An 18,534-nucleotide genomic window follows, 5' to 3' on the forward strand; every position below is an offset into this window, starting at 1 on the left:
GCTACATAGGTATTGGCTTGAACTATTATATAAAATACTGGAGACTGAAGGGAGACCTCCGCCTCTCCCTAGGATCACTACCCCAAGTCTTTAGGATTTATGCAGAACAAATACAACAGTGATTTTTTCAGTGGTTTTTTTGAGGTCTTCTGTGAGAAGATCGTGCTCATTAAATATCAGAGTTAAGGCAACCAAAATGTTAAGCTTCATTTGCTGAGTATTTGCCTGTAGTTCAAATCAAGATGAGAGCAAAAAAGAAGGTAGGAGTAGAGAGAGAGGCCAAAGATAGACAGAGTGATGTATGTGAGCTCTAAGAACAGAGAATTGATTGCTTACACTTGTGATAATAGTTTGTGTAAGGAAAATAGATAAAACTCTCTCTTTAGACCATTCTGCCAAACAAGTCTTCTGAATCACCCAGCAAGCCTGAAATTCATCCTGCCTCCCTCCCATTATTCTTTCTATCTTTCAGTCTGATGCATGCTGAAGTGGCATGCTAGAAACTGTTCTACCTGTCTGAATCTCCTGCTCCTCCTCTGCCTGACTCCTCTCCTGCCCACCAGTGAGCCTTGCTAGCTGGCATGCTTCCTTCTCCTCCTCCTTCTCCTGCTCTTCCTCCACCTGGTCCCACCTGGCACAGTCACTGGCTGCATCATGCTGGGGAAGTTGGTGCTTGGGTTTCTCCTGCCCTTCTTCCTCCTCTTTCAGACAGTTACTTTTTTGGGGAGTAGTCTTCCTATAGGGGTGCTTTTCAAGTGTCTGTGGCTGGTGTTGGAGACACAACTGCAGAGGGACATATATAGGTGCAGCAGAGCAAGAAGACATTTAATTGTTTGTCTTTCACCAGGTAGTGAGGTAGAGCTGGAGTTGTGTTTCAGATAAAGGAATGTTTTACCTAGGAACATAAGTATGAAGACACACATAATCACAAGCCATAGCAATATACAGTTGATTTATTGGAATCAAATTAGCAATCAAAAAAACTATTGGATTCTTTACTCATTGATTAACTGAACAAGTTCATGTCTAATTCTACAGTGGATGAACTTTTAACTAATAGAGCTTCATGTAGAAAATGCTTAGAGTTTCAGAATATATCACAAAGTCATAAATATCTGCAAGTATCAACATTTGTTTAGGAAATTAATATTAAAATGACAAAAGACAGGGAATTCATTTGATGATCGTTAAAAATGTATGGCAGTTACTTCTTAACCCTTTAATCACTCCTTTTTCTTTCACTTTATGTCCTAGTCCAAGGAATGTAGTTTTTATTGCACTTTTTTTTCTTAAAAAGGACAAAGTTTAAAGGACAAAAGAATAAATAACTGTTCAAAGCTGGAAAGAAGATTTTTTTGAAATAAATACAGAGCTCTTTTGCCAAAGCATGACTTTGTTATACAGATTACAGATTACCTCGGTTATCTCCTATACATTTGCAAAGCTAAAACCTTAATATTTTATATAAACAATATATTGAGTGGTATCTGATTATGTCCTTTGTCTTCACATATCAAGAGTGAGACAAGAGTGGTTGACTCATGAATAGGGTTGGGTGCTTTACCCTCACGGAGCCATTCCATTTCTCTTCGCATATGAAGATAAATGTTGCAGCAGAGCTTGCTCATGAGATGTAATATATAATGCATGTATTCTTTTCCGCATGCCACTCTTGACGACTAGAATGGCTTGAAATGACAGGCACAGAAAATTAAAAGCTCTTCAAAGTAGAGGAGTAATGGGTTTTGAAGAGAGTAAAACTTTTGATGAGTTGACAATACTTCATCTGTGAAATAAAAGCAATTTTACTTTGACATAGTGAAAGGAAGACTATTTATGTCTCTTATGATGTAAATATACACAGCTTGCATACAAGTTCAAGTAAAATTATTTGAGCTACACTGATGGCTTTGAAGACAGAGCTAGTATAAGAACATTACTTGTTCAGTATTATGGGGCCTGATGCAATTCATCCAAGAATCCTCAAATAATTGTTGATGTCGTCTCAAAGCCTCTTTCAATAATATTTGAGTAGTATTGGGAATCTGTAGAGGTTTCAGCTGACTGAAAGCTGATGAACATTGTCTTGATTTTCAAGGACAAGTAGGAGGGCCCTGGAAACTCCTGGAAACCAGGAAGGCCTGTCAGTCTCTGTGCCTGGTAAAGTTATAGAGAAGATTATTCTGGGGGTACTGAAAGCCACCTGGAAGACAACACAGTCATTGGTCACAGCCAGCATGGAGGAAAGTCCTGTTTATCAAATCTTTTCTTTTAGGAAAGGAAAAGATAAGCCACCTAGTTGATCTAGAGAAGCCAGATGGTTGTAATCATTTTGGATTTCAGTAATGGCTTCTATACCATCTCTCACAGGTCCCTTCTGAACAAAATGTGCAGCCCTCAGCTGCATAAACACATCATGGGGTGGGAGAGCAGCTGGACCATAGGCTAGACACAAAGGGTCTCAGTGAATGGGGTGACAGCAGACTGGGGACCTGCCACTGGTGAGGTTCTACAGGACCCCATCCTCAGCCCTCTGCTATTCAATGTCTTCATTAAAAACCTGGGGAAGACATGTGAGGAGCAACTGAGGTTATTTGGTCTGTTCAGCCTGGAGAAGAAGAGACTGAGGGGAGTCGTCGCTGCAGTTTCAACTTCTTGCTGAGAGGAAGAGGAGGGGCAGACACTGATCTCTTCTTTCTGGTAACAGAACCTGAGGGAATGGCCTGAAGCTGTGTCAGGGAGGTTTAGGCTGGATGTTACAGAAAGGTTCTTCACGCAGAGGGACAGGAACAGGCTCCCCAGGGAAGTGGTCAGAGCACCAGGCTGACAGAGTTCGAGAAGCATTCAGACAGTGCTCTCAGGCACAGAGTGCGACTCTAGGGGATGGTGCTGTGCAGGACCAGGAACTTCCAACTCAGCATATTGTGTGATTCTGTGACACATAGCATGATATTGGCTGGTGTTCTTAGTGTGACAGTGGTATTTGCTAACTCTGACCTCAAGACCTTTAAGTACTTTGCTGAAGTTGATCTTAAATACTTTACATGCTGTTTTAAAAAGTGCCTATAAATACTTTGCTGGTTGGATCAAGGATATATATTCATAATTTTAAAATGTAAAGAAAAATGGGAAGTGAATCTGTCAAATGAAAATTTGACTATAATCAGAATTTTTCAAAGAAAAATAAATAGGTTGTTTTTATCAATCAAGAAGGCTTCAATACTGTGATTTTCAGGTTTGTAATTGCAACAAAAATAGCACCTTTAAATGCCATCATATTATAGTGAGACCTATGAAAGTATAGTCATGTCACAATCTTCAAGAACAGTTGTACTTTTGTGTTTTAGATACTGTGCTTAAGAAAACTCAGCAGTTCTTTTTTTTTTGTTTTAACCATATAATACATGGTTATGTTTTTGCTTTGGAAAATTTCACAAATTCAAGGCTCTAAGTAATTGGAAGTTTGGTGTACCTTTATGCAGAAGTGTAAACAGATCCTATACATTATTTGTCTTTTATTTGCTCTCTGTGTTAGTCTCTTGATAAATAGGAGTGGTCAGCTGCTAAGCAGAAGGACTTGGCTATTTGAGGAAATGAAGTTATCAGTAAATAAACAGTATAGTTTTTTCTTTGAGCTTTTTGCTATGCTTTTGCAATCAGTCCTCTCCCTTCTCCTACTGGGAGGGGGTAAAGTATTTTGCAAAATTTTCACCACTTTTCGCAGAATCACAGAATATTCAGAGTTGGAAGGGACCCACAAGGATCATTGAGTCCAACTCTTAAAAGTGAATGGCTCATACAGGGAAGGAACCCATGAATGTGGGCTTCATTAGCGCCATGCTCTACTTAATCAAAGCCTCTTTACTGTGTATGTGTTAAAAACATAAAGGATTTTATACTGAAATCATGAGCAGCTTTCAGATATTTTTTACAGAAATACCTATATCTTGTCTACTCTTTAGGATGGAAATAATGAGCGCACTTGGTACTCTGATTTAAATACACAAACTTGTAGAACTATCTTAGGCATCTTTATTTAGTACTTTGCATTAGTTACTCAAATTTAACTGATTATATTTGGTCTACCAATTATAAAATAATAGTTTATTACCCCCAGTGTATTTCACTTCAGAAATATTATTTTAATTGGATAAACACATTTTGAAGTAGTTAAAAAAACTCAAGAATGCAAATACACCTATATGGATGAAGAAATTGAGGATGACTTTTGAATTTTGGCAACCTGCAGCCTGCATAGCATGCCTACAAAGTTTCCTACAAAGTGTGTGGGCCTCTGTCTGTCTTCACAGACAGGAAGTTCTGTTCTAATAGACCAGTTGAAACCCTGGAGGTTTTAGCCCAGCTAATGTATGAAATATCTTGATAATACCATGCAAATTTTAGACCTCTTTTATTCCTGCATTACATTTTAGGCATGATAAAATCATCACTTTGGACAAAATTAATATTTTTTAATAAACCTACTAATACCACACTACCCTTAAGATAACCACTTGCATCCTCAGATTGGTCTTGGCTTTGTTTTTGATGAGTTTTAGCTTTCTTTGTGCCTTATATCATAGGCATATAATACTGAAAGCTCCCTCTTTTTTTATACACAACTTGTGTCTTGACAAAGAGCATTTGAACTTTCAAGGCAGCTGGGTAAGGAATGCTCCAATTCTGGCCTTTGGTCTGCATGCACAGAGACAGATTAATAGATGGTGTAGACACCTTGTCTTCATACAGACAAGTGAGAATAAAACATTAATTTAGTAGTCCCAACACAGGGGGTTTTTTTGTGACAGCTAAACCTTGCTCCCACACCCACAACAGGTTATCTTTCTAGATTCTGTTGCATTTGAGGAGCTGCATAACTATGACATAGGTCAATGGAAGAGAAAAATATTTTCTCCAGACTAAGAAGCTATTTTGCATTATCAGCACTTTCATATGGTACAGGTTTTTTCACTGATATATATGAAAAAATGGAAAGGAAGCAGAATTTTTTTGATACAGAAAATGTGTGTTTATTTATAACACTACATAATCATCAGCTGGTCCATATCATAACTATAGCTTGTACTTATTGAAGAAAAAGGAAAATTGGATTAAGACTTTACTTCAGTTGGCACTTCCATGGGCAAAAGGGAAATTTCCTTGTATTGATTTTCAGATGCAGTTCCCTATTCAACACAATTTGCTTCCTGTAGTAATTGGTATGAAATCAATATGTTTTATGAACCTCTCTGCCCACATCCCAAATGAACTTGTTTAAATAGACATTTGTTTAGGTATTAAAAAGGATCTCTGAACTCTTTGAAGGATTCTATATGAAAAGGAATCAGAAAATACTCATTCCCTGGAATTCAAACAGGGATAAACCATCTCAAAGCAAGAAAAGGAAAGCACAAGTTTATTATAAAATCATTCCAGTTTATGTTCCTAATAGGTTTTTATGGAAAACCAAATGAATCATCTTATCTTTTATTTGTGAGGAATACCTTGGAGCAGCTGCTAAGCTTTCCTCAGACACAATGTACATTTAGAGTGGTTGGACACTTCTGATTGGTTTTCAGGCTGGCCTGCAGTTGTTATGCTTCCTTACAAGATGTATTTGCTCAAGGAGTCCAGTCATCATGCTAAATAAAATCATTCACTTTGGTCAGCAAATATTGACTCAAGCTGTTATGCTTTTATGTATTTCAGAGACTCACAATGTTTGAGAGCTCAGCAAGCAAACAAGAACAGGTACAGGAAGTTATTGTGATGTTTTGGACTCATGTTTGTTTTTCTGCTGCTGATGTATGTTCTCCATTTCATGTGGCTTGTTGCTAATGACCTTGCTATATAGTGCACTGTGACTGATAAGGCCAAAGGCTTTAATAGAATACAAATACATTTCACATTTCCACTTGAAGAGTTTAGTTTAATTGTGTTTTTAAATGTACTATACCCTTCAGGCGCTCTCTCCTCTGTAATGTACTTTCTAGAAATAAAAACTTGTGAAGAATAGAATGTACATTGGGATAAGGTGTAATGGACAGTTTTCTATTCATTTAGAGCTGTGTCTGATACCATCACTCAGCACAAATCTAAATAATTCTGACCTATGGAGAAAAATTAAAAAGGGATCAGAAATTACTTTTCTGAATGTCTGGTATATCCATTTTTCTGAGGGAAAGAAGCAAGGCAAATGCTGAAAAAACTCCTGAAGTTTCTTAAATTTTACTGAAATATGTCACTCCAGAAGAAACATGGTGATAGCCTGAATTAAAATCAATCTTCAGAAGTCATTGTTGAAGTCAGCATTTTGCAGTACTGATCTTGAAGAATTGCTGCTAAAACAGCATTACTTAAAAAAAAAAAAATAAAGGAGTTTAGAAAATACTATATGCTTTAGTACATTGGGTATTTTCTTTTCAAAATCAAGCCATTATTTTGTTTTTTCATTGGTTGTTTGAAAGTAAATGGAAGTTTCACTGCCAGCCGTGGGAGAGATGGCCAGAGATGGCAGGAGATGGATGAACTAGGATGTTTTGAAAAAATTCTGGCCAATCCTGGCTTTAAGTTCCTGGTCTTAAAAGAAGGTAATTTATCTCACTGCGGTTTTGTTTCTTTATTTAGTAACATATTGTGTGAAAATACGTTAAGGGCATGTGTCAGGTTTTTTTTTTATCAGGTTTCTATTAATGTTGCTAACTTTCTCCTACTACCATTCTGGGGTTGAAATGCCATCTTTTTTGGAACATCTAAGGAAAACTTAGACACAAGTGAAGGAGTTTGCATACATGTTAAACATGAGGTATCCTTGGGGATTACAAAAGGGATGGCTCATGTCAAGTTCAGGGAATCCCTCAACCTGAAAATAGTTGGAGACCAGGGAAGAAATATTGTGCTTGCCTTGTTCTTACTCTTCTCTGAGTGTTTCATTTAGAAGCTGCTCAAGACAGGATACAGGTCTATGTGTGTAAAAATATGAGTGTATCCAAATTACTGAATCCCATGAGTACTACCTGTGGAGTACCAGGCAGAAGCACGTAAGTGTATTTTTGTTAAACATCCTAATTATTGTGACAGGAAAACTATGATTGAGAAAAAGTCTTATGGGGGTTTGACTGTGCTGTTCTGAGCCAACTTCCAGTTCCATCTCCTTTTGTAGCAAGTCCAGAGGAGGGTCACAAAAGTGATCAGATGGATAGAGTTGCCCTTTTACACAGTAAAGCTAAGAGAATTGGGATCATTCATCCTGGAGAAGAAAAGGCTTTGGGTTGACCTACTTGCAGCCTTCCAGCAACTGAAGGGAGCCTCCAAGAAAGACAGAGAGAGTCTCTTTACAGGAGCATGTAGTGACAGGACTGGGGGGGGAGGTGGCTTCAAACTGAAGAGAGCAGGTTTACATTGGATATTAGGATGAAATTCTTTACTGTGAGAGTGGTGAAGCACTGGAACAGGTTGCCCAGAGAAGCTGTGAATGCCCCATGCCTAGAAGTGATGAAGGTTATAGGGCTCTGAGCATCTTGCTCTAGTGAAATTTGTCCCTACCAGTGGCAGGGGCTTGGAACTCCATAATCATTAAGGTTTCTTCCAGCCCAAGCCATTCTGTGATGCAATGAATGAGCTAGGTGTACGTTCTCCTAGATGATAAGGTTGAGGTGTGATATCTAAGCAGAATTAATTTATTTTCATTTATATTATATTGGCTGGTATGTTTCTAGCACAGAGCTGAGACATACACATGGCCCCATAATTTTATGACACAGCAAAAGGAAGTAGCTTAATTTCTGTACCGAATGTGGCTCTTTAAATTTTACATGTTCTGAAAGGTGGGGTTCTTGAAAATAAGAGAATGGGGATGGAGAAGTTTAGAGCAAAATAAACTGAATCTTCTTTCTAAGATAATTCCAATTTATATCTCTAGTGGATTTTGTAAAAAATACAAAATTGTGTAATGGCTTAAGGAATACCATGTTGAAATAATTTAATCAGTGTACATAGGTTATCAACAAAAACGTCACAGTAACTCCAAGTTGTTCACTTAATTAAGCTTGACCCAGGAGGAGAAGCTTTGTTGTGTAGAGTTTCTTTGAAATACTATTTTTTTTTGTGTTGTCAACATGTTAAATAGCACGTTTTTAAACTAAGCCCTTTTCTGTAAAAATCTCATATGTTGTATTGTTTATTTCATAACTTTTAAAATTAGGAAAGGAAAGGCCCATAATTCTTCTAAAAACTGAGGAGTTGAACAATGACATTTTAAAATTCACATTTCAAATTATGGAATCAAAATGAGAAGTTATTTTATGATCTCTAGTAAAAAAAATCTTTGGAGTAATTTCTCTGAGAGCTTACTTTGTAGTTACAACACTTTATCTGGCTAAATCTCTGTTTACTAGACAGGAAAGTACATAATTGCCTAAAGTTCAGTGATTGAGGCTTGATCTTTCTGTTTATGAACAAGCTGGTCTGTTCAAATATATGATTATAGCAACCTGGGGATTTCCACTCAGTAAGTTGGAAACTTCTGATTTACACTGAAATAGTACAGAAGGCAGAGGATATGACTTTGCCCCACAGTTTCCTAAATAGGACAATTGTAATGACATAATTTTCCAAAATTAAGTGTGTTAAAGGAGAAAGTTTTCTTAAGTTTGTAAATGACTATCAGTACATAATGTAACTACAGACAAACAGTGGCATGTTCCATATTATCAAGAACATAAAAAGTTATTTGCTTTTTATGTATCTACATTTTTTTGGTATCCTAAAGTTCAAGCTCTCTTAAATTTAAGCAGCAATTGTTGTTAGGAAAAAGCCTATGCAGTTCTGAGACTCCTAGCAGAAGAAGTTAGAGATGCATAGGTCTTCAGAGTCTTGTAAAAACACATCTTGTAGAGAGCTAAAGGCTTCAGTGTTTTGGTGAGATGTCAGTTGTGAACAGTAACTCACACTACTGCAGCAGAACTGGAGGATATAAGTGGGGATCACAAACTTTACCAGGTATTATCTAGCAAAATGTTGAAAACTTAAGCCAAACTGATATCTGGGAGGTTATTCAGTATAGTTTTGTGTGGGAAAAAGTGTTGGAGTTTTGTTTCACTTTTTATTTTGTTTTCTAGCAAATTCAGTTGATTCTTTACTGATATTCTGCTTATATTTTAATGCATATTTCTAAATTTATGCATGCTATGTCATAATTAAACTCCCTGTCTCTTCAAAAATTGCTCTTTCCCCATATGCCTTAATATGAATAAAATTGCTTTGCTTCAACCTGAAATGAATAAATATATATGTATATTTAAAAGGGAAAGATTCCTAAAGTAGATTCTGCAATTCTATAGGCATGAAAATGCGTGACAGCTCTGTAGTTGTGCCTTTTTTGAACTGCTTTTCTAGAGTAAAAGTATCATCTCTGCTGTGGGTAGGAGTGGTGGTAATACAACTTTTCAAGTTTCTTGTTATGAGTACAGTGACATAATTTGTACATAAACAAGCATGCAAACCACTCAGTTTCAAAATACAGGTTGCTTGAGAAGATAAGGCTTAAAAAAAGGGAAATAAATCTTACAAAAGATGCTTATCTGCACTCCTCTACTCCTCTCCCTATTCTTGGCAATTATATTCTTTTCTAATTTGTCATGAGCTATCACAGAATCATAGTATGCATAGGGTTGGAAGGATCACAGAGTGTCATCTGGTCCAACTTCTCCATTCAAGCCGGGTCGTCAAGAGCGCCCAGCACAGACAGGACTGTGTCCAAACTGTTCTTTTACATTCCCACAGTGAGGGAGACTCCACACCTCCTAGTCAGGTGGAACTCCCTGTCCATCGGTTTGTGCCTGGTGTGTTTTTTTGCTTGGCACCATTGAGCAGAGCCTAGATCCATCCTCAACACTGTCTCTCAAATACTTACACTGACAAGATCCTCCTCTCAGTTGTCTCTTCTCAAGGCTGAAAAGTCCCATCTTCCTCAGCCTTTCATTGTAAGAGAAATGCTTCTGTTCCTTAATCATCTTTGCTGGACTCCCTTCAAGAGCTCCTTGTCTCTTTTGTACTGAAGAGGCCAGAGCTGGACATGGAACTCCAGAGACACTCCAGGTGTGTCTCACCAGGGCTGAGTAGAGGGGCAGAATCAGCTTCCTTGTCCTGCTGGCCATGCTCTTCATGATGCACCCCAGGACATTGTTGGCTTTCTTGGCCACCAGAGTACTGCTGGCTCATGGACAGCTTGATGTCCACTAGCGTCCCAAAATCCTTCTCCACAGAGCTGCTTTTGAGCAAATCAGACCCCAGCCTGTTCTCGTGCCTGGCGTTATTCCTCTCCAGCGCAGAATCCTGCATTTGCCTTTGTTGAATTTCAAATTCTTCTTAAGTAGACCTGTAGAATTTAAATTTAACTTTATATATAAAAGCTAATTGAGACCTTTTCACCAAATGTAACTGCTGTAACAAGAACTTAACACAGTAGCAATACTTAATAGACAGTAAGCATTTGGGCTGCATATTTTCCTTTCTTGAGGAAGGTTGAAGGGCAGTACAAAGAGAAACCTCATTGGAAATATATCTAAATCCTCAGTGGTACTCTAATATTTCCCAGCTCTTAGTAATACTTTTGTTGTGTGTCTGGGAAAAACTGTATTAGAAATGTGAGTGAAGGACTGGCATCATTCTCCACCAGAAAATACCTGATTCATTCCCACAGACTTCTGTATGAAAGCACAGAGCATAAAGGAGATAATCTGAAGGGGGAGGCCCCTCCTCTGCTACATGCCTTCCCATCCATGGGTTTTCAGCCTGTTGTCTCCCTCTAAATGTCATGTATTGTTGCCATCTTTGTCCTAGTGATATAGTTTTGTGTTGGGGCAATGACAGTCCTTGAACATAATTTATATTGTTGCCGTAACTCTATCAGCCTCAGCCTTACTCCAGCTTTCAGACTCCAGTCAAGAAACAACAGCATTTGGATAAACAGAAACATTGCTTAATGGTATATGTCCCTTTTACAGTTGAAGAAGTACTCTTCCTCCTTTCCCCCATGCACAAATCTTGATAGACTTGTTTCAAAGGGATAGTTGAGCTTCTGCAAAGTCAAGATGGCTAAAATTAATAAAAATAATAATAAAACAAAAATATAATAATAATAATAATAATAATAAGAAGAAGAAGAAGAAGAAGAAGAAGAAGAAGAAGAAGTAGTTGAGAATTGGTTAAGATCGACAAGACTGAAGAAGAAAAGATAGGGTCATGGAATCATTAATGTAGAGAAAGACCTCTAAGGTCATTGGGTCCAATCATTATGCAGGTGCTGGAAAAGCTAAATGAAGCTTTACCTAATAATGTTTAAAGAGTAATGAGAAAGAAGCAAAAGAGAATGTTAACAGTGCAAGATCTCAGAGTTTGTAAGCACACTATTTTTGCTTTTGTGAAGATACTGTTGATAACATATAAGAGGACTCATTCTCCAGTAGAAATTTGATCCAGCATTCATCGTTGCTGAATTAGAGCCAAAGTCTATAACCTGCTAATGAAGATAAGTCTTCTTTATTTAAAAGGAAGTAGGTTTTCATGGATGTCATGAAGACAGACAAGTCTGTTTCTTCTGTGTTGCAGGAAGCACTAGTGTTCATGAGCACCAAGGGAAATTTTTGTGTCCATGGCCAATGTTAGTTTACACTGTATTAGTGGTGAATGAGGTCTGGACTGTGCCTGTAAAGTGACCATTCATATTGAAAGAATGTGATACATTGTAGAACTCTTTTTTTTTTTAACTTATTCACCATGTACTTTAAAAAAGACAATTTGGAAGTTTGCAATCTCTGTCATTTGACAGAAGAAATAATGTCAATTATTTAAGATGTACCTGGTGCAGTTCTCTGAACTTGCATATTAAGAAAGAGAAGATGGGGAAATGCCCATGTCTGGAACTTTTAAAGAGGATACGTATGGATTCTGGATTATACACCTTTATAACAACTGGATAGAACAAGGGAGGAAGGAAAGAAAGGAAGGGAAGTTCTGGGAAGTTCCAGGAAGGGAAGGGAAGTTCTGGGAAGGGAGGGAGGCAGGCAGGCAGGAAGGAAGGAAGGAAAAACTCTTAGTAAGGCAGAACACAAAGCATTGGAATGAGTTGACTTTCACTGTACCACAGTACATACCAGCTGCAGCGCTGTATCTGGATTTTGTGTCCACTTGGTTTGTCACGGCAGTGTTTGCTGGTTTTAAAATCTATTAATTCTTTATGATGGGTGAACTCCCTCATTAAAAAGAAGCACTATATGGATTTTCTTGAAGTATTGCCATACAGTGTTGTTTTCTGTGTTTTATATCTGAGTCATGATAGATATGATCAGGTTATACAAATAATACAAAACTCAGTTGCAATATATGAAGTCATTGCTAGATTCTGTTTTATAAAACAGGTGATTATTCTCTGTCCTCTTTCTTCCTTTTTTTTTTTTTTTTTTTGAGAAATTACTGGGAATTGCATGACTTTAAAGGGAGAATATGAAGAATTCATATTCTTTAAGGGTAATGAATTTCATCTTTTTTTTCCCAGTGGCTGCACTGCCTGCTATGGAAGAATGCATCAGTTCTGTTTCCAGTCATGATGTCACCCAGGACAGGTTTTTTGGTTGAGCTGAACATTGGTCTCATTGAATCCTTTGACTGACTGTTAGTGATACATGCACGCACTACCCCTGGGAAAAGTAATTTCTGCATGCAACATGCACCTCTCATGGAAATAACAAAGTGCTTCACAGTAAGGAGCATGGAATCAGTCAAGTCAGGAATAGACATGAGCTTTGAAGATAATATAAACTATGTTTTCTTGTTGACAAAATACTGAAAGGCTTTTGTTTATGCTTTGATTCTAAACAAGGCTTCCCAGACATAAATCAATATGGCAGCATTTGATTCTCAAGAACTAACAAGAACTCAAACACTAAGTATAGTTTTCAGCACTTCGTAACTACTCATTATGTTTATTTCCCAGTTTTCTTTGTTATTTGTTTCCTGTCTCCATTCAGAGCCAACACATTTTTGGCTTTCAATTTGAAGTGTGAAGCACTGCCAATCAGCAGGAAATATAATACAGATAAGATTCATATGAAGTCTTTTGAACTGCTAAAATCTTTGGATGGGAAATGGATGTTAAATTGTTTACATTTGGCACGAGAAGAAAAAGTTCCATTTTTAAATTCAAAGCCTCTCCACCTTTGTAAATGAAAACAAATCACATGGGTCATATAGAGTTCCGCTTCTGTAAAATCCATCATAAGTCTGATAAAAGCTTTTGTAAATCAGCAATTTTATCTGTTGCTTGCTTGAAAGTAATTTTACAGCTTAAAAGGAAATGGCCCTTTGCCCTGTGTCCTTTAGAAAAGTACTGTATCAGTAACATGTTTGTGACACAGTAAAACCACTAAAATATTAAGAATGGTTTTATTGGTGTTTTATCTTTTCGAGGGGATATGCTATGCTTTTGCATAACTTTAAATTTTTCATATTAGTCCTGTATTTTTTAATTAATTAAGGATATATAGTCAAAGCTTATTACTCCAGGATCTGTTTCTAATTTTTTTTGTTTCATTTGTGAGGAATCTTTGTGGAAGGCACTTCCCACTTCCAAATTCAATGGTTCTATAGATTTGCAGGGTGCAGGTAAGGGAAACAACTTGTCCTAGTTTTCTAAACATTTAGTAGTTTTGGAGCCAAAAGTTAATGTTCAAATTAGTGGGGTGCTTTTATATCAGCTCTTACATGTGTGCAGGATGTAGCACACAGATTCTGGATGGCAGTAGATCTCAAAAATGAAGTTAGGAACAGCATCTCCTTTGGAACAGTCAAGCATTGCTAATGAGTACTAATCATATGGCAAATCAGAGAGTGAGAAGCAGTCACAAAACTGCAGGCTGTTACATGGAACCTCTTATATTTCAAAGCCAGCAGAAGCGATAAAAACTGACAAAGATGTTCAGGACAGGCTTGCCAACAAAAAAGTACTTCAGCAATTGTATCCTCTCGTGAATCTGCAGGGAAGGAAACTTGTTTGAAGAAGCAGCTTAACCTTGAAGCCTTGTGACATTTTTGGGGTTAGATGGAACATTTTTGGGGCTGTCAATGGTGGTTATGGTTGAATAGTCACAAATCTAATTCAGGGAGAAAAATCTCTTGAAATTATAATTAAGAGTTATGCAGTGGGGCAGAAGCATTATTTCAGGGATAGGACTTAAGCTACTGCTTATGCTCTTGTCTTTGGATCACTGATGCAGGAATTTTCATATGAAACATGCTTCTTTCTGATGTCTTTTCAAATCAGAGGTCATAGAGCTGCAAACTTTGTTGAATACTAATGAATCCTAAACCATCCTGTCTGCAGGATGTTCTCAAGGATATTGTAGCCAAATGGCTGGGTATATATAAAATCCATATTTTTTCTTTCAAGGAAATTTTAGGCCAAATGTCTGGGTATGGATACATTTAATGCATGTGGATATTGTGAAAATTTTACTTATCTTAACTAGCAGCTGCAACCTCATTGAATTTCATACCAGTTTGGTGCTAACTTGGACACAATTTTACTCTCCATTAAAGAATACTGGAGAAAGAAACATAAATATTGGCATCATATGGATTAATAGAATTTTTTTCAGATCATGACTGGAAGACACTTGATAAAAATAAAATATTTCTTCCCAAAATTTCTGAATGGTTATTATTTGGATTTTTGACATAACTTTCAATTAACATTGTAGTTTGTTGGGAGGAAAGAGTTGAAAGCAGAAGACTGTGGAGGAGAGGATAGATACGCTTGAGTGACCTTGCAGCTGGGAATACCAAGGCCTGGAGAATATCAGTGTGGGAAACCATATATTAAATCTACTGCTGTTTATCCCCTATCTGTTTGGAGAAGTAGAATTTCTGTGTAGAGATAACATAGATGTTTACAGAGACTTGTAGGCCCTATCCCAGACATGCTTCAGCTCCCTGTTGGGAGAAAGATCAAAGCAGAGACCATAAAAAGCACAGGGAGGTCACTGCACGGTGCTAAACTCCGCGTGCTCAGGCCCTGGAGAAATGGGCACAGCAGCAGCCCTGCTGCCACTGCCAGGACTGGACTGAGCCTGATGGTGCCTGTGCCCTCACTCGTGTCACTGCTGCCCGCCTTGTTTCAGGACCCTCCAGTTAGAGAGGTCATGGAATAAACTTGTTCTCTGCATTTCAGCTGCAGGTTTTTTGTGGTTGTTCTGGTCACCTGCGTGTGTCAATTCACACAGAGGTGTTTGTGGAATCTTGTCCTTGTGTAATCCTGTCTTTAACTTTTGGAGGGCTTTAGATTTTTTAATTGTGTATGCAGAACTAGGAGCTTAATCACAATTCTAATTCTTTGCAGTTGCTCTTGATGTGCCTGTAGCTTTCATGGAAAGCTTCCTGAAGGAAGGCTAGGGAAAACTGGTGAATGGGGTAAGGCACTTGATGAAGACACACAGAAAAAGCTAAGATACTCAATGCTATTTTTTAAATTTCATTCACCACTACTAACACATGCCTTAGGGAAGACAGGGCTCTCAGACCAAAGGGAAAGTCTGGAACAAGGAAGATAGTGTCAGCCTAGAGAGAGCACAGGAAAATGTGGACATAAGTCTGCGGGGGCTGATGGGTTGCACTCACAAATTCTGATGAAGCAAGCCTGCTTCATTGCCATTACAAGGACAATCTTGATTATCTTTGAAAGGCTGTGGGAACTGGGAGAGGTTCTTGCAGCCCATAAAATAAAAAATGTCATTTTAATCTTAAGCTGGATGCTACTTGGTGTCATTTTACAACCTCGTATGGTGACAGAGAATCCTGCAAAACATTTCCAGAAACACAAGGGACAAAAAAGTGATTATCAGTATCAGCATATATTTATGAAGAGGAACACACTCTTAACAAATCTGGCAGCCTTCATGAGAAGAAGAAAGTTGACTGTGTTTCCCTTGACTATACTAATGTCTTTGACACCATCATAAACAAGCTAACAAGGTACAGATTAGATAATTAATCAGGCAGGTAGACTGAAAACTGGCACAGTGGCTGAGAGTGTTGTGATCAGAGGCACAAAGTCCAGTTGGAAGGTATCATCAGCAGTTTACCTCACCAAAGGTACTCTACCAAAAGTTTACCTCACCAAAGGGGACTCTACCAAAGCCAATCCCCCAACATCCTCATTAATGAACTCTGCGCCGAAACAGAGGCTACCCTCAGCAAACTTTCAGACAATATAATATTGTGACGAGTGCCTGATATGCCAGAGGGTTGTGCTGCCATCCAGAGGGACCTTGACATGATAGAGAACTGAGGAAAAAAATAATCTTGTGCAGGTCTACAAGAAAAATATTTAATCCTGCCCCTGAGGAGGAACAGTCTTAGGCACCTGTAGACACCCCCCCCCCCCCCCCAGGAGACCTGTTGGAGAGCAGCTATGCTGAGAAAGACCTGGGATTTCTAGCAAAAAAAAAAAAGCTGATGGTTAGCTGGTAATGCACCCACTTATGAAAAATAACCAACAGCATCCTGAGTTGCATCAGGCAGGACATTGCCAGCAGGTTGAAGAAAGTGATTGCCCCCCTGTACTTGGTACTGGTTGGACCTCATCTGGAATTCTGGGTTCTTCTAAATTCACTGCTTTATTTCCTTTCCTCTTCAGCTCTGGGACCCCCAGTGCTGAAGAGGAAAGGAAATATAGCAGTGAATTTAGAAGAAATGCTTGATGTCCTGTAATACTTTTCTTCTTTCCATTATAGTTTCTACTTAAAACTAGAATCTTGAAATTTAGAACATTTTTGTGTGCCTCTTTAAGAGGTTAGTGTGGAGTTTAAAAAATAAATCCCATTTATTTTTGTATAAACAAGTAATTTTTTTTTTTGTTCTCTCTCTCTTTTATTTCCTTTTTTTTTTTTATTATTAAAGTGCTTGCTTATGATGCAGGGAGGTATACGTTCAGTAAAGACTGGTAGCTGGCATCAAAATGCCAAGGGAAAAAACTCTGGAAGATTACTCAGTAGGAAATCCTTTACGCTGAATAGCATTGATTGGAGGTGCTTTCAAAAAAAAAACTTCAAGATTATAACTCGTCACAGTGAGACCTAAGTCTCCTGATTATTTCCTTGCTTGTTTGGCTAACTGCAATGGTTTTATTTGAAAAGAAAAGTTATTTTGTCTTTAGACACCTCTATGCTGTGAAGTCAGGAGCAGCTGTGAAAGGAAGTGTTGTGCAGCTCTGAGAATTCAGAGTGTAACAATGAACACACTTGTATGCAAGCCGTGAACAGGAGAATGTCTATGTGGTTGTCCGGTACTATGTGCTGTGATATTTGACCTAGCTCAGGCTCTGGAAACCTTCTTAATGTGGTTATTCACATCAGTGAATTTGCTCATTGTAAAGCAGGTTGAATAGCTCTGTTTCAGGTCCTTGCTTTGATCACAAGGGTGTTTTTATGTAGTTTTTTGTTGTTGTTATTGGTAATGCTAATACTCCTGGTCCTATCCTGCACCTTGTGGTCATTATTATCAAGGGAAAGTTGATATGGATTTGTGCACAGGCTCCTACACTGCTGAGCTTGAGGAATGAAGGAAGAAGGGAAACTGTGCCCTTTATCCAGTTTATTTTTTTTCCCCAGGTCCAGCCAGCAATAACCACTGCAAGGACAGGCAAAAATATAATCTGTCTGAATCTACTCAAACTTCTGACAGAATGGGAAAAAAGTTAAAGGACAGGGAATCTCAAATGAAGTTTAATTCATTTAGCAGTACTTTATGAAAACACAGGCATAAGCATTTGCTTTTGGGAAAGCTGTGGTAGTATTTAATAAAGACTTCATGAGGTAATTTCCTTTTCAAAGGACAATAAGCACAATAAAAACTTGGTGAAAATAGGCCCTTTTTGCTCAAAAGCATCAACTTGCTTTGGAATTGCAGGTTTTGTTTCCATGGAGTCCAGAATTCAGTTAGAATACTTGTTAATTTGACCAATAATATGTGCAATTAAATAAAGCTATATAACCTGGTAGGTCTCACATTTTTTTATCTAACTGCTTTGAAAATGAAATTATATTGGTGATAGCGGTAGCATTTCTCAAAACAAATACATTTATAATACTGATCTTATCAGGTGTAGGAGTTCTCAATGGTTTTGTATTTCTTTACATGTTAGGCTCTGCTTTCTCTCTTCAGGCAACACTGTAGCTGAGCACCTTCATCAGACAGGAGGGTGGCATCTCTACGGCAAGTTCTGCTTTACATTAGTTACTTCTTGCTAACTTAGTCTATGACTTTCTGAGGTAGATTGCAGGGTCACAAAGACTAAGAAAAAGCATAGTGTTGCTTGTATCATGAGGAATGTGTAATTCAATGCATATACACAAAAAAACTTCTCCTAGAAGGAGGACCCCCAGCACTCTGTCAGCTCCCATCATGGTGGGATGGTTACTTTACATATTATATTTTACTTTTCCTATGTGCCACTGATGATAATGAGGAAACACCTTCCTG

The sequence above is a fragment of the Melozone crissalis genome, unplaced genomic scaffold, assembly GCF_028551555.1.
Source record: "Melozone crissalis strain CALT ecotype California unplaced genomic scaffold, PUWL_Pcris_2 ptg000005l_1, whole genome shotgun sequence".
Taxonomy (NCBI): domain Eukaryota; kingdom Metazoa; phylum Chordata; class Aves; order Passeriformes; family Passerellidae; genus Melozone; species Melozone crissalis.